Raw genomic sequence first — 12,435 nt, 5'->3', positions numbered from 1 at the left:
ACTACCTTGTCAGGTCCACACCCCCCAACAACCCACCGTCCCCTCCCGGCACCCACCCCTGCCTCCGCAGGAATTGCAAAACCTGCGTCCACACCTCCCCCTCACCTCCATCTAAGTCTTCCACATCCAAAGTTTCACCTGCACATCCACCAATATCATTTATTGTATCCATTGCTCCCGATGCGGTCTCCTCTACATTGGAGAGACAGGACGCCTATTCGCAGAGCGCTTCAGAGAACATCTCCGGGACACCCGCACCAACGAAACCCATTGCCTCGTTGTTGAACATTTCAACTGCCCCCTCCCATTCCACCGAGGACAGGCAGGTCCTGGGCCTCCTCCATTGTCACTCCCTCACCACCCGACGCCTGGAGGAAGAACGCCTCATCTTCTGCCTTGGGACCCTGCAACCCCATGGCATCAATGTGGATTTCATCAGTTTCCTCATTTTCCCTCTCCCCACCTTACCCCAGTTCCAACCTTCCAGCTCAGCACCACCCTCATATCCCATCCTACCTGTCCATCTTCCTTCCCACCTACCCACTCTACCCTCCCCTCCGACCTATCACCTTTATCCCTAGCTCCATTCAACTATCACACTCTCAGCTACCTTCCCCCCAGCCCCACCAACCCCCTCCCATTTATCTCTCCACCCCCAAGGCTCCGAGCCTCATTCCTGATGAAGGACTTATACCTGAAACATCGATTCTCCTGCTCCTCGGATGCTGCCTGACCTGCTGTGCTTTTTCAACACCACACTCTTGACCTCAATCAATCCACCTACACTACTCACATGCCTCTGTGTATACTTTGAGAATTTGAAAGGAATCAAACTGCCTTTCACTTAGCAGGTCTCCTCCATGTGCCAAACAGGCACATCACAGAAAGCTTCTAGAATTTCATTAAACTGAACAATCTTTGAAGTGAACAAGAATAGAAAGCTGAAGCCTTTAAATTCCTCATACGTTAATGAAAGGTCCTTAGAGAAAAAGTACTGAGTAAATCATTTAAGTTTCAAAGCACATCGAAAATCAAAAGATAGATCCAGCAGCAGAAATATATAAGGCCTGGACTTAAATTCAGGCCTTAGGCACATCCTCCAAGCAGTAATGAAAAGCAGATTTCAGTGGAAACAGAGCAGCCTGAAGCAGAAAGTTTCAAAGCATTAGACTGAGACTGAATGGCACAGTTAAGTGACACATCAGCGAGGTCTCGTGGATCCAGCATGCATTGTGGCATTAGGGGAATGTGGAAAGTATTTCAAAATGACTAACTTGATGTTAGAAACAGTTTGATCATGTTACCACTGCATTTTCAGTAAGTTAAAATAAATACAATCGTGTCTATAAAAGTAATGTAGAATAATTTATCATTCCATCATTTGAATAAAAACCTCAAGCTAATATGAATTAGTTTTGATGCTCTTGCATACTGCATCCTTTGCAGATGGAATATGCAGAAAGGCTCCTGTACTCCAAAGAAATGCTCCCTTTTTAGCCTGATGACAACGTTTGTCTGCCAAATCATCCTAACATTTTCTCCACGATATTTCTCCTTTGCTGTTATGCTTTGCCTCACGAGGACAGTGCACACAGAGCTTCTGGTTTCATATGTAATCGTACGTCTCCAATATCTTCACAAAAGGTGACCGTGGAGATCGACGTGTTCAACATCAGAGGTGTTTGTCTCAGGGGAATCATAGCCATACTCAATTCTCTGGTCAGTGGTAATTCAGTGGTAGCGCTCCTGTCACCCGAGTCTAGAAGATTAATCAGTTCAATTCCCATTGCACAAGGCTTGAGCACAGAATCAAGGGCCTGTGCCTGAAACGTCGAATCTCCTGTTCCCTGGATGCTGCCTGACCTGCTGTGCTGTTCCAGCAATAAAGTTTCAACTTTGATCTCCAGCATCTGCAGACCTCACTTTCTCCCCACAGAATCCAGGCTGACATGTATTCTGTGATGCACATGTCAGAATGCACTATCTTTAAGACAGATGTCAAGTCAAGGCTGCTCTCTCAGGTTAATGGCAAAGTGCACCATGGCTTTTTTTTTTGCAAGAAATCGTCATCATTTCTCAATGTCCTGGCTAATAGTTATCTTTTAATCTGGGTATACTTCAAAAGGTATTCATTGGCTGTGAACAGCTTTGTAGCATCCTGGATCATCAGAGATGCTTTATAAATGCAAGGTTCTTTCTTATTCACAGTTATGCTCTCTGGCAGAGGTCTGTAACAACAATTAAAAGCTGGAATTGGCAACCGCTACTTTTTCTACCTTGTAGAACCTATGATTTTGACCTGGGTGTAATGAAGCTATTTGGAGATCTGCCTTTGGTGGCTGAGACAAGTCACATCAACACATAGGGGTATTGGCAGGCCATGTAGGCCAGTATTTTATACTGACGCACATTTTTTCTAGAAAGAGTGGAAGAGGAAATTCCCACATGAATAATTAAAATCTACAAATAATTTTGGGGGAGGTGTTAAGATGTGATCAGTTGCTTGAATGCATACTGATAAATGTCTGCATAATGCTTCTCTCAATTAAACCTCTATGAAATACTTCAAATAATTATTTGTGATGCCAGTGACGAATCATTTTCAGAGGCATATCTATATTCCCTGATTTGTGACAAAACATGCAGGTGCTTGAATTTTAATTTCAAGAATTCTCAGTTTTTGCAGCCCTTGAGAGATTCCTGCCCTGAATTCTCATCCCAGTATACATATGCAGGGCATAGGTAGTGAAAATTCCTCACATACCTCCCAACCTCTGCTCTGATCCACATGGACTCGAACAGTTTGTAGCATTCATCCAAACAAATTGACAGCTCACACTCTGAAATTGTCTTTTTAAGAAGCACTGGTACAAGTAATTTTGCAGAGTTAACTGAACAAAAGAAATGCACAGGACCTCGTAAAAAAAAACAGCAGTGTAAAGTTGTCAGAATGTGGATATTACTGAAAATGGGACACCTTTTGTTGAAGCTTTTTGTCTTGCACTTATCAGGACAATTTGCAAGAAATAACAATGGAAAGGGAAACTAACATTAGTACAATATGACAGCAGAGTGTTGATTACTGTTGGGTTTTGGCAAATGGACTCTGATTGGTAGAGGTTTTGCTACAAAGAATGCATCAGTGAGAGATGACTGGTAGTTAATTGCCAAACATTGTTTAAATTTTAAACTAGTTAAGTTGACTCCTGAGAAACAAACCAGTGAATAGATGTCATGTAATTTGTTGAGTTGAACCAGGAGCAGTGCATGTACATGACAATTCTGTCTGTAAAGAACAGGGCCCTATGCATAAATAATATGTAACTTCCAATACATGTAAGTGTGCTGCACTGCAAGCCTGATGCTAAGCCTAAATTGGTAGTGTAAAATTTTGTGCACTCAGGATTATCCAGCAAATGTTGTCCAAACATAGAATTACATCTAATATTGGACTGCTGGTTCAATAAGGTAGCTCACCAACTGGGGAAGGGCAACAAATGCTGACCCAGCCAGCGACATCCATATTCCAAAAATTATTTTAAAAAAATCAGTGTCCACTTGCCAAAAGAATAATCATTTCCATTTGCCAACAAATCAGAACTCTCCTCTCAGACAGTATAAAGGTTGGCTTCCTTCATCTTGATATTCTTGAGAATTGTTCTTATAAGCACAAGATGAAAAACGTTGGCAATATATGTCTTTATTCAGAAATGGGAGGAGAAAGTGAGGACTGCAGATGGTGGAGATCAGAGCTGAAAATGTGTTGCTGGAAAAGCGCAGCAGGTCAGGCAGCATCCAAGGAACAGGAGAATCGACGTTTCAGGCATAAGCCCTTCTTCAGGAATGAGGAAAGTGTCACACTTTCCTCGTTCCTGGAGAAGGGCTTATGCCCGAAACGTCGATTCTCCTGTTCCTTGGATGCTGCCTGACCTGCTGCGCTTTTCCAGCAACACATTTTCAGCTTTATTCAGGAATGCTCAAGTATTGAAAAGACTGTGCCTTTTCGTAAGTGACATGCAGAGGATGATATTCTATATGTGATTACGAGCATATTGTGGAAATTGTTTAAATCTCCTTTTAGCCTTTGCAATATTGCTATTAGGAAAACCCAAAACAAATGCTATGCTCTTAAACACCTCTAATATTTATAGAACTTTGATGCTAACTGCGAGGATTGCCCCTTGCTTGACTTGTCACACATGTCAGTGCTCGCTAAGCAGGATTTAGGCACGTTGTAACAAACTGTAATGTTCTGGCTGACGTTCTGTAGAAGAAATAAAAACAGCATGATCTTTTATTGACCACGCCTCTCACAAATGAAAAACTCCACTCCCTCTTTCAGTGGAGGGCAGTACTAGGGTCTGCGTCAGAGTGGGCAAATGTCTCAGTGTATATACATTAGGAGTTTGGGTGTGAATAACTCAGTACCAACAATGAACCATATGAAAAAGCTAAGAGCCTTCTGTGAAAAAAAATTAAATAACAACATTCAGAAAAATATTAAAATAACGACATTCAAGTGGTTTGATTGTGACAAATCCAATTTTAAATTTGGTTCTGCCTTTCATACTTCCCCAAACTATATTATGAGAACCCATTGTGACCTTTACAAAATGGGACATGATTTTCTTACCTCAAAACACACTTATTCCAGTTCAGCGCTAATCAATCTGCCATCTTTCATCCTTTGTAAACTTGAGCTAATCAAAATCATGTTGCCATATTCCAACTCACACTTCGTTCATTCACCCATCACCCAACTGCTCGCTATTCTACATTCAGCAATGCCACAATTTTAATATTCCTAGTCTTGTACTCAAATCCCTCCATTGCTTTGTCCCACCCTACTCTATCTTCCTCTCGTATGCAACCCATCAACTGTGTTCTCTACTTGCCTTGTTTCACTATTGATGGCCAAGTCTCCAGGCTGCTTGACTCCATGCTCTGGAATACTACCTATAAACCTCTCCATCTCTCTAGGGGAAAGTGAGGACTGCAGATGCTGGAATCTCCTGCTCCTTGGATGCTGCCTGACCTGCTGTGCTTTTCTGGCACCACACTCTCAACTCTCCATCTCTCTACCTAATCCTTTTCCTTTAATAGGCACCTTTAAATCTACATCTTTGGAAAAGCATATCTGTTTGAATATCATCTGCTGTGAGTTTTGTACATTTTTGTATATTCCCTGCATTTTCTTGGAACTCTACTTTGTTAAAGACACTAGATAAATTCAAATTGCTGTTACTGTGATGGAATCGAGTGCTCATTCCACATAAAATGGGAAATCTCTCAACATTCCATATTCTTTCTGCAATACGGTCAGTTTAGCTCAGTTTGCTGCATGGCGAGTTGAATGTATAATGAAACTAATAGCGTGAGTTCAATCCCTGCTACTTGCTGAGGTTACCTCCTCCTTCTCAACCTCTCTCTGCACCAGAGAAGTCATGATCCTCAGGTTAAACCAGCACTAGTTGTCCGTCTGTAATGAGAGACCAGCCTTATGATCTGCTAAGACTGTAGTGACTGCTTAAATAGATTAGTTACAAATTCAGAGATAGATGGAGTCTATGATCAAGGGTAGACAAAACACAAATGTGTTTGAAACCACTATCCTGAATTTGTGAACTCTTAAAAATGAAAGCTAGAATTCCTACAGTGCAGAAAGAGGCTATTTGGCCCATTGAGCTTCCAAAGCGCATCCACTCTAACCCCATACTTCTGCATTTACCATGGCTAATCCACCCAGCCTATTCATCCCTGGATACTATGGATAATTTAGCATGATCAATTCACCTAACCTACACATCTTTGGACTGTGCGAGGATATCAGAGCACCCAGACGAAACCCACACAGACACAGGGAGAACATGCAACCTCCACACAGATGTCATGATTTGGAGATGCCGGTGTTGGACTGGGGTGTACAAAGTTAAAAATCACACAACACCAGGTTATAGTCCAACAGGTTTAATTGGAAGCACACTAGCTTTCGGAGCGACGCTCCTTCATCAAGTGTTGGACTATAACCTGGTGTTGTGTGATTTTTAACTTTCCACACAGATGGTCAGCCAAGGGTGGAATTGAACCTGGGTCCCTGGTACTGTGAGGCAGCAGTATTACCATGCTGCCCTACGTATAGTTGATGAATGAAGTTCGATTATAATTCAACAAACTTGAAGAATTATTTTAATTGTTGCCAAGTATTAAAATTTGGAAGATTTCAGTACAAATATTCGTAAGTAATAACTTTAAACTAAGAATTTTGTGACGCTTATATGAGACACAAAGAGTTTATTCCTAGTCAACTTCAGTTGGATTTCATTCTGATTCCAGTAGCGACAATTTCTCAATTTGGTGAGAAGCAATTCTAGTTTTCCAGTCCACAGACTGGAAACCTATGGAAGTCTATGAAAGACTCCAAGATGACAAGCTTTTTCAAATTCTTGTAATGTGTAGCAGCTACATTCTGAGGAATCTTTCAAAGTCTTACAAATTGATTCAATCTTAATTGTTTGCTGGTTGTTTTTCAAGCAACTCACTGTGTCTGTCTGAGCTTACACTTCTGGTACTGATTATTAAAGGCTACTGCCTTTGTGAAACAAAGTCATTTGTTTGAAAACCCGATTGAAGTATGCGAGATGTGAAAACTTGTGGGATGTTACTGCTATAAAAACAGCAAGTATTTTTACAAAATGGAAATGTCCCTTTAAGAAGGTTTTATACACTGTTTTGGCTTGGCACAGGTCCCCTCATGTTGCACAAACAACAGCTGCCTTTATACATAGACCGCTACAGGAAATTTAAAAAAGGGACAGACATACAAAGAATACCATGAAGAATATATATTAAATCTTGGTAGAAAGACTGTGATTTAATATGATTTAAACTCCCTGGCAGTGTTAGCAGTGATGAAGTTTTTGGTCTTGAATCATATCATGCCAGACCCCATTGACAAACTGACAGCAAAAGCAGAATTCCTTCTGCCAGGGTTCTGCCAATGGTATGTGTGACCTGGCCAATGTTGGGTATGTGGACAGTGCCACGTTTTCCTTCTCTTCTGGCATTAAAATGCCAAGTAACTGTTCTGCATCTTTCCCTTGAAAACAGGGGTACGGTTCATGTAAAATTGGTACCCAACCATTCCGAAGAATAATCCATGAGAAACCCTGTGGTATTATATCCTTACAATGTAGTCTTTCACTTCCTTCAAGATAAAGCCTTTAAGCTGGCATTTGAACCACCAAGGTGATTAATTCTTTACACATCACAAAAACCTTTCTTATCAGCCCCATATTATTACAGTCAACTGTAAATCAAGAAAAATCTATAATCATGGAATCATAGATTCCCTACAGTGTAGAAGTAGGCCATTCAGCCTATTGAGTTCACACCCTCTGAAGAACAGCATATTCAGACCCACCATTCTACCCTATGCCTATAACCCTGCATTTCCCCTTGCTAACCCACCTAGCCTGTACATCCCTGGACACTATGGGAGATTTAGCATGGCCAATCCGCTTAACCTGCACAGCTTTGGACTGTGGGAGGAAACTGGAACACCAGGAGGAAACCCATGCAGACACGGGGAGAATGTACAAACTCCACACAGTCACCTGAGGGTGGAATCAAACCCAGGTCCCTGGTGCTGTAAGACAGCAGTGCTAAAAAGTCAAGGAGCAAGTCTTCAGACTCCAAGGAATAACTTGCAGTCAGGTAAAATTATTTTTCTTTAAGACATAGGTGGCAAAACTGGACCCAATGGAAATCATTATTTGGGGTGTTCTGAGGTTCCTTCAGGTTCCAAATTGATGTTGCACACTTGTAATGTAAAGTACTCGAAAGTTATATAAGTAATTGGGTTAGCAAATGTACACATAACATCACTGGAAACAGATTGAGCAGGCAACTCATGAAGTTGTTCAGTATTTGATGAGCACTGCCACTTTGGATCTCCATACTATAACCTTTACCTCTCTTACCCTGGTACAGACTAGCATGTACTAAAGCAGCAAGAATTCCCACCAGTGCTATTTGAAAGTTTGATCGATTACTCAGAGATTGGTTTCTGCTTGACTTCTTCTGGCTGGTTCTATAATTCTCCATAGTTTAAGGTTTCAGTCCTCCTTGGGGAATAAAGACTTTTTCATAGGATCCACATGGGTACAGGGTTAGGCCTTCCTGTTGGAATCAAGAATGACTGGGAAAATAATGAGAGATTACACAGAGCAGGAGAAGCCACTGGAAGAGGGAGGAGGAGGGGATAAGGGGTCTTGGTATCATGCCATTTCCTCCAATGTGTTTAAAGAGCAATTCTCCTTCTTAAGCCTCAGCAATGAATAATATTTGAAAGTTCTGAGCTTTTAGATGGACATGCATACTGTGGCAAAAAAAAGGGGTCACCCATGCAGACACACATGCAAGTAAGAGCCAAATTGCCTAACAAAATGCTATAAAACAAACCATTGGCATCCTAAAGCAGGTATTTCAGCAGAAGCGAAATGTCCATTTGAGAAAGCATTGGACACTAAGTGGTTACAGACTCACTCATTTATTCTAACAAAGTCGATGCTCAAGTGAATATGAGAGAGTTGTCTTAACCCCCTCACTGCCAATACTGAGTTGGAAGGTGCAAGGGTAGGACTAAGTTGGAATTCATTTTTGGAAATACTCAGGAGGCTTGGGCAGCATCTACGGAGAAAGACGTAGGAGTCAACATTTCAGATGGATTCCTGATGATGAATCATCAACCTGAAATATTGGGCATTTCCCCACTGGCTTCAGCGTCCCAGTGTCTGAACCAAAAATACATATCTGGAGTGGGCACTTTCTAACAGTGGGAGGGGATCAACAAGGTCACTGGAAACAGCCTCCTTAATGGCTGCTTCTGCTCTTAGAGTCCTGTTAAAAATAGAGAGGGTGAGCACTCGATGCAGTTGGGTCAGAGGGTCGGCAGCACTGGGTGGGGTGGGCAATGCTGAGGGAGGTAGGAAACCTCAGGAGTACTTCAACCTGATGGCACACCTGGAAGTATTAACATAAATAATGTTTTCAGGAATGGCAGGGTCTGGGAGAGGGAGCCTCCAACTGCAAGGGTTTCCTGGAGTGAGACAGAGAAACTCTCTTATGAGCGAGCAACCTCTACATGCAACATGTGTGTGGTGGAATGGGGGTAGTTCTCACGCACCAGATAAATGTGAGCGAGGGTAGAGAATTGACACTGGTTATGGTAAATTGACTGCCCGTTTCAATGGTGTGTGGGATTTTTTTAAAAAGCAGGTAAAAACAAGGACTGCAGGTGCTGGAAACCAGAGCACCAGATTAGAGTGGTGCTGGAAAAGCACAGCAGGTCAGGCAGCATCCGAGGAGCAATCTGCTTATGGGTGTCATGACACACATCTGGCTCCTGGCTCAGAGGTAAGGACACTACCACTGCACCACAAGAGCCCCAGTGGAGAGCTGATCTGCATTCCTGCCTGTTCCGGGGGGGTATTTCCCTGAGTGCAGAAATTCTGCTTAATCAATTGTTTCTCCCTCCACGGATGTCGCCATACCTGCTGAGTCTAGATGGAATATTACTGGGATATGAGACTCTGCACTCGGGAAGGGAGAGCAAACAAATTTCACTTCAACGGCGATGTCAAGTACCCGGAAAATACACGAGAAATATTTGCAACAGAAATCAGACAAAAAAAAATCACTTCTCTGGACCCCGTGCCTCAGATCTGCTTTCAGTCAGACCCCCTCAGCTAGTATTTGTAAATATTAAAGTTTTGCAGGTCATGAGAGACAACCTGAAGCACACTGCTCACAAAACAATAACAGGTTTACGTGATCCACTGCAATTGGCCTTGTGAAAACTGAAAATAAGACAGCAAAAAGAGACAGGACAGCATTAAGAGTCGGAGCTGTAAATCAGCAATGAAAACTAAACTTAACGATGTACCTACCTGAGCTGATTACACAAAGAATCTTCTCAGGATCCTAACTCCTCCGCAAGGCTTTCAAACACTTGCAAATCCAAATCAATCACAACTTTCCAACACACGCTGTTTCACATGGCATTCAGAGCCCAGCTCCTAGCCCTGGTCAACCGCTCTTAAAAGCAGAGAGTCCAGCTCTGGGAAAAGGCAGGTAACACCTTCGTCTTTGTACGAAACGCCATATTAACATAATTCATACATCCATCTGCCCCACTCATCCAATGAAACCGAGGGAGGGAAGGGCGGCCAGATGATCATGCAATCAGGTCATCCCTACGGGCATGAAAGCTGGAGCACTTTTCCCGGCTCTCAGTAAATGAAGTCTGCGTTTCAGGATTGTCGGGCTTAAACGGAGGACTTGCTGACAACGAGTGTCCAAAAGTCTTCAGTAAACAAGCTTTTTAAGCTCGTACTACATAAACTAAAGCATGCCTGACACGGTGTCCACTACATACACAGTGTCGAGGCTTTGAGCCACCCGAGTGACAAGACTCTGAATTATCATATTCTGCTGGGCTTGTTTACGTTTGCTTTCCCTTGCTACTGCTTTTTATGCCTTTAGCCCATCTCTCAGATTCAGAGTGTGTGTCTGAGGCATTCGTCCACGAGGAGCGCAGTCCAAGAGAAAGTCGGCTTTCCGCCCTCAGTAACAGAGAGCTGCCAGCTAATCCAGATGTTGTTAATAATGTTTAGTCATCTCTGCACGACATACCCCATGGTGGTTGAAATGGCAGTTATTTACAAGATGACTGCCGACGAATAAAAGACACATTGAGGCTTGCAACAAAACAGCAAGGGATTGTGGATGTATAAAATTCCTTTTTTTAATGGGAGAAAAAATAATTTCTTTTTTTTGATATCTCTGGTTCTTGGCTCTTCCCACCTGTGCCGTTACAATGCAAGGCAGCAGGGAGCAACCAGTCTGCAAACCTCTGCTAATTTTGTAATTACACTCAAACTTCTTTGCTTGGGCTTGTCAAAAATAAGTAAGAGATACTCATTCCTTTCAATTTGGTTATCTCACAGAACCAGCAACCACCATGGGAGAGCTGGTTATTGTGGGGAGAGAATAATTCATATTTAAACTGAACCACAAATGCAAACTTTCCTCTCAATGGCAAAGGTTTAGCATAGAAACCCACAACCCTAATTTCTACGTGCAACCCACCAAAATGTTAATTGTTTCCCCAGGCAGTTCCATTAACGACGAGAGGACACGGATTTAGATTAGATTCCCTACAGTGTGGAAACAGGCCCTTCGGCCCAACAAGTCCACACCAATCCTCTGAAGAGCAACCTACCCAGACCCATTCCCCTTTGACTAATGTACCTAACACTACGGGCAGTTTAGCATGACCAATTGACCTAACCTGCACATCTTTGGACTGTGGGAGGAAACCGGAGCACCCGAAGGAAACCCACGCAGACGTAGGGAGAATATGCAAACTCCATACAGACAGTTACCCGAGGCAGGGATTGAACCCAGGTCTCTGGCGCTGTGAGACAGCAGTGCTAACCACTGAGCCACTATGCCACCCTGGCTAAATACCCTTCTTTCCAACAATGAATCACATTTGTTTTGCTTCAGTGGTAAAATATATGATGGAAGAACATTATGGATCTCATAAACGTGAGGGATGAATCTTTCCATTGAGGACGAATCTTTCCATTGAGGACGTTGGTTTGACATGGCTTTCTGAAAATCTTGGCATTTAACCTCTTGAACTTTACCATATGGACAGTGCATTCTGCAAAACCATTACATTGAAGGGAGTGAGATTAGAAAGATGCATGCATGTGCTGCAGACTGTTAGCAAATGCAGTTTGTTGAGGAACACCAAGCATACCAGCAGTCAATGTATGAGCAATTGTTGCACTAATGATATCTTTGATTTGCCTCACCAAAGCAAATTTGGGGAGAAGGTGAGTCACCAGAATTCAATCATGTTCTTGGACATGGAAAATATTAGTTGTAGGCTTTACCCACAGCTCAGAAGAGATCTGAGGAGCAATGTTTTCACACAGAGGGTGGTACATGTATGGAATGAGCTGCCAGTGGAACTGGTAGAGGTGGGTACAATTACATTTAAAAGGCATTTGGACAGATGCATGAATAGGAAAGGTTTAGACTAATATAGGCCAATGGGACTTATTCAGTTTAAGATTCCTGGTTGGTATGGACAAGTTGGACTGAAGGGTCTGTTTCCATCCTGTATGATTCTGTGACTCAATATATTAATGTGCTAACTTCCTGGTTGGAATGAACAATGAATTGTCTGCCAAATACTAAAGTTTGGAACGTTTATCTTATGCAAACAAGAGTGAGAATGTTTCCCTTTCTATGTTGAATAGTTTTGTTTCAGTTATCATCATGACTTTGGAAACAAACACAACTGGCTTCTCATCCCACAATAGACAGGATCTGAGGCCTATTTGGGATTCATCATGGAATGAT

The 12,435-nt window shown here is 42.4% G+C and overlaps 1 protein-coding gene across 4 annotated transcripts in view; it reads right to left on the bottom strand.

Annotated features, from left to right (window-relative positions):
• ddr2a (discoidin domain receptor tyrosine kinase 2a) overlaps nt 1-12,435 on the bottom strand; it is a 158,841-nt gene that overhangs the window by 99,778 nt on the left and 46,628 nt on the right. Inside the window, exon 1 of one of the 4 annotated variants that reach the window (XR_015758195.1) lies at nt 9,948-10,449. The exons of 2 other annotated variants lie outside the window; for them this stretch is intronic. The gene's annotated coding sequence lies outside the window, so the exon portion shown is untranslated. Of the gene's footprint in view, nt 1-9,947; nt 10,450-12,435 lie in introns of those variants that run through there. One more of the 4 variants, XM_043699845.2, reaches the window with a different exon arrangement.

This window comes from Chiloscyllium plagiosum, unplaced genomic scaffold (genome assembly GCF_037043375.1).
Source record: "Chiloscyllium plagiosum isolate Xiang-an unplaced genomic scaffold, Cpla_swu_hap1 HiC_scaffold_9, whole genome shotgun sequence".
Classification (NCBI taxonomy): domain Eukaryota; kingdom Metazoa; phylum Chordata; class Chondrichthyes; order Orectolobiformes; family Hemiscylliidae; genus Chiloscyllium; species Chiloscyllium plagiosum.
Note: the sequence above shows the minus strand (reverse complement) of the source record. Positions and strands in the feature narration are given on the sequence as shown.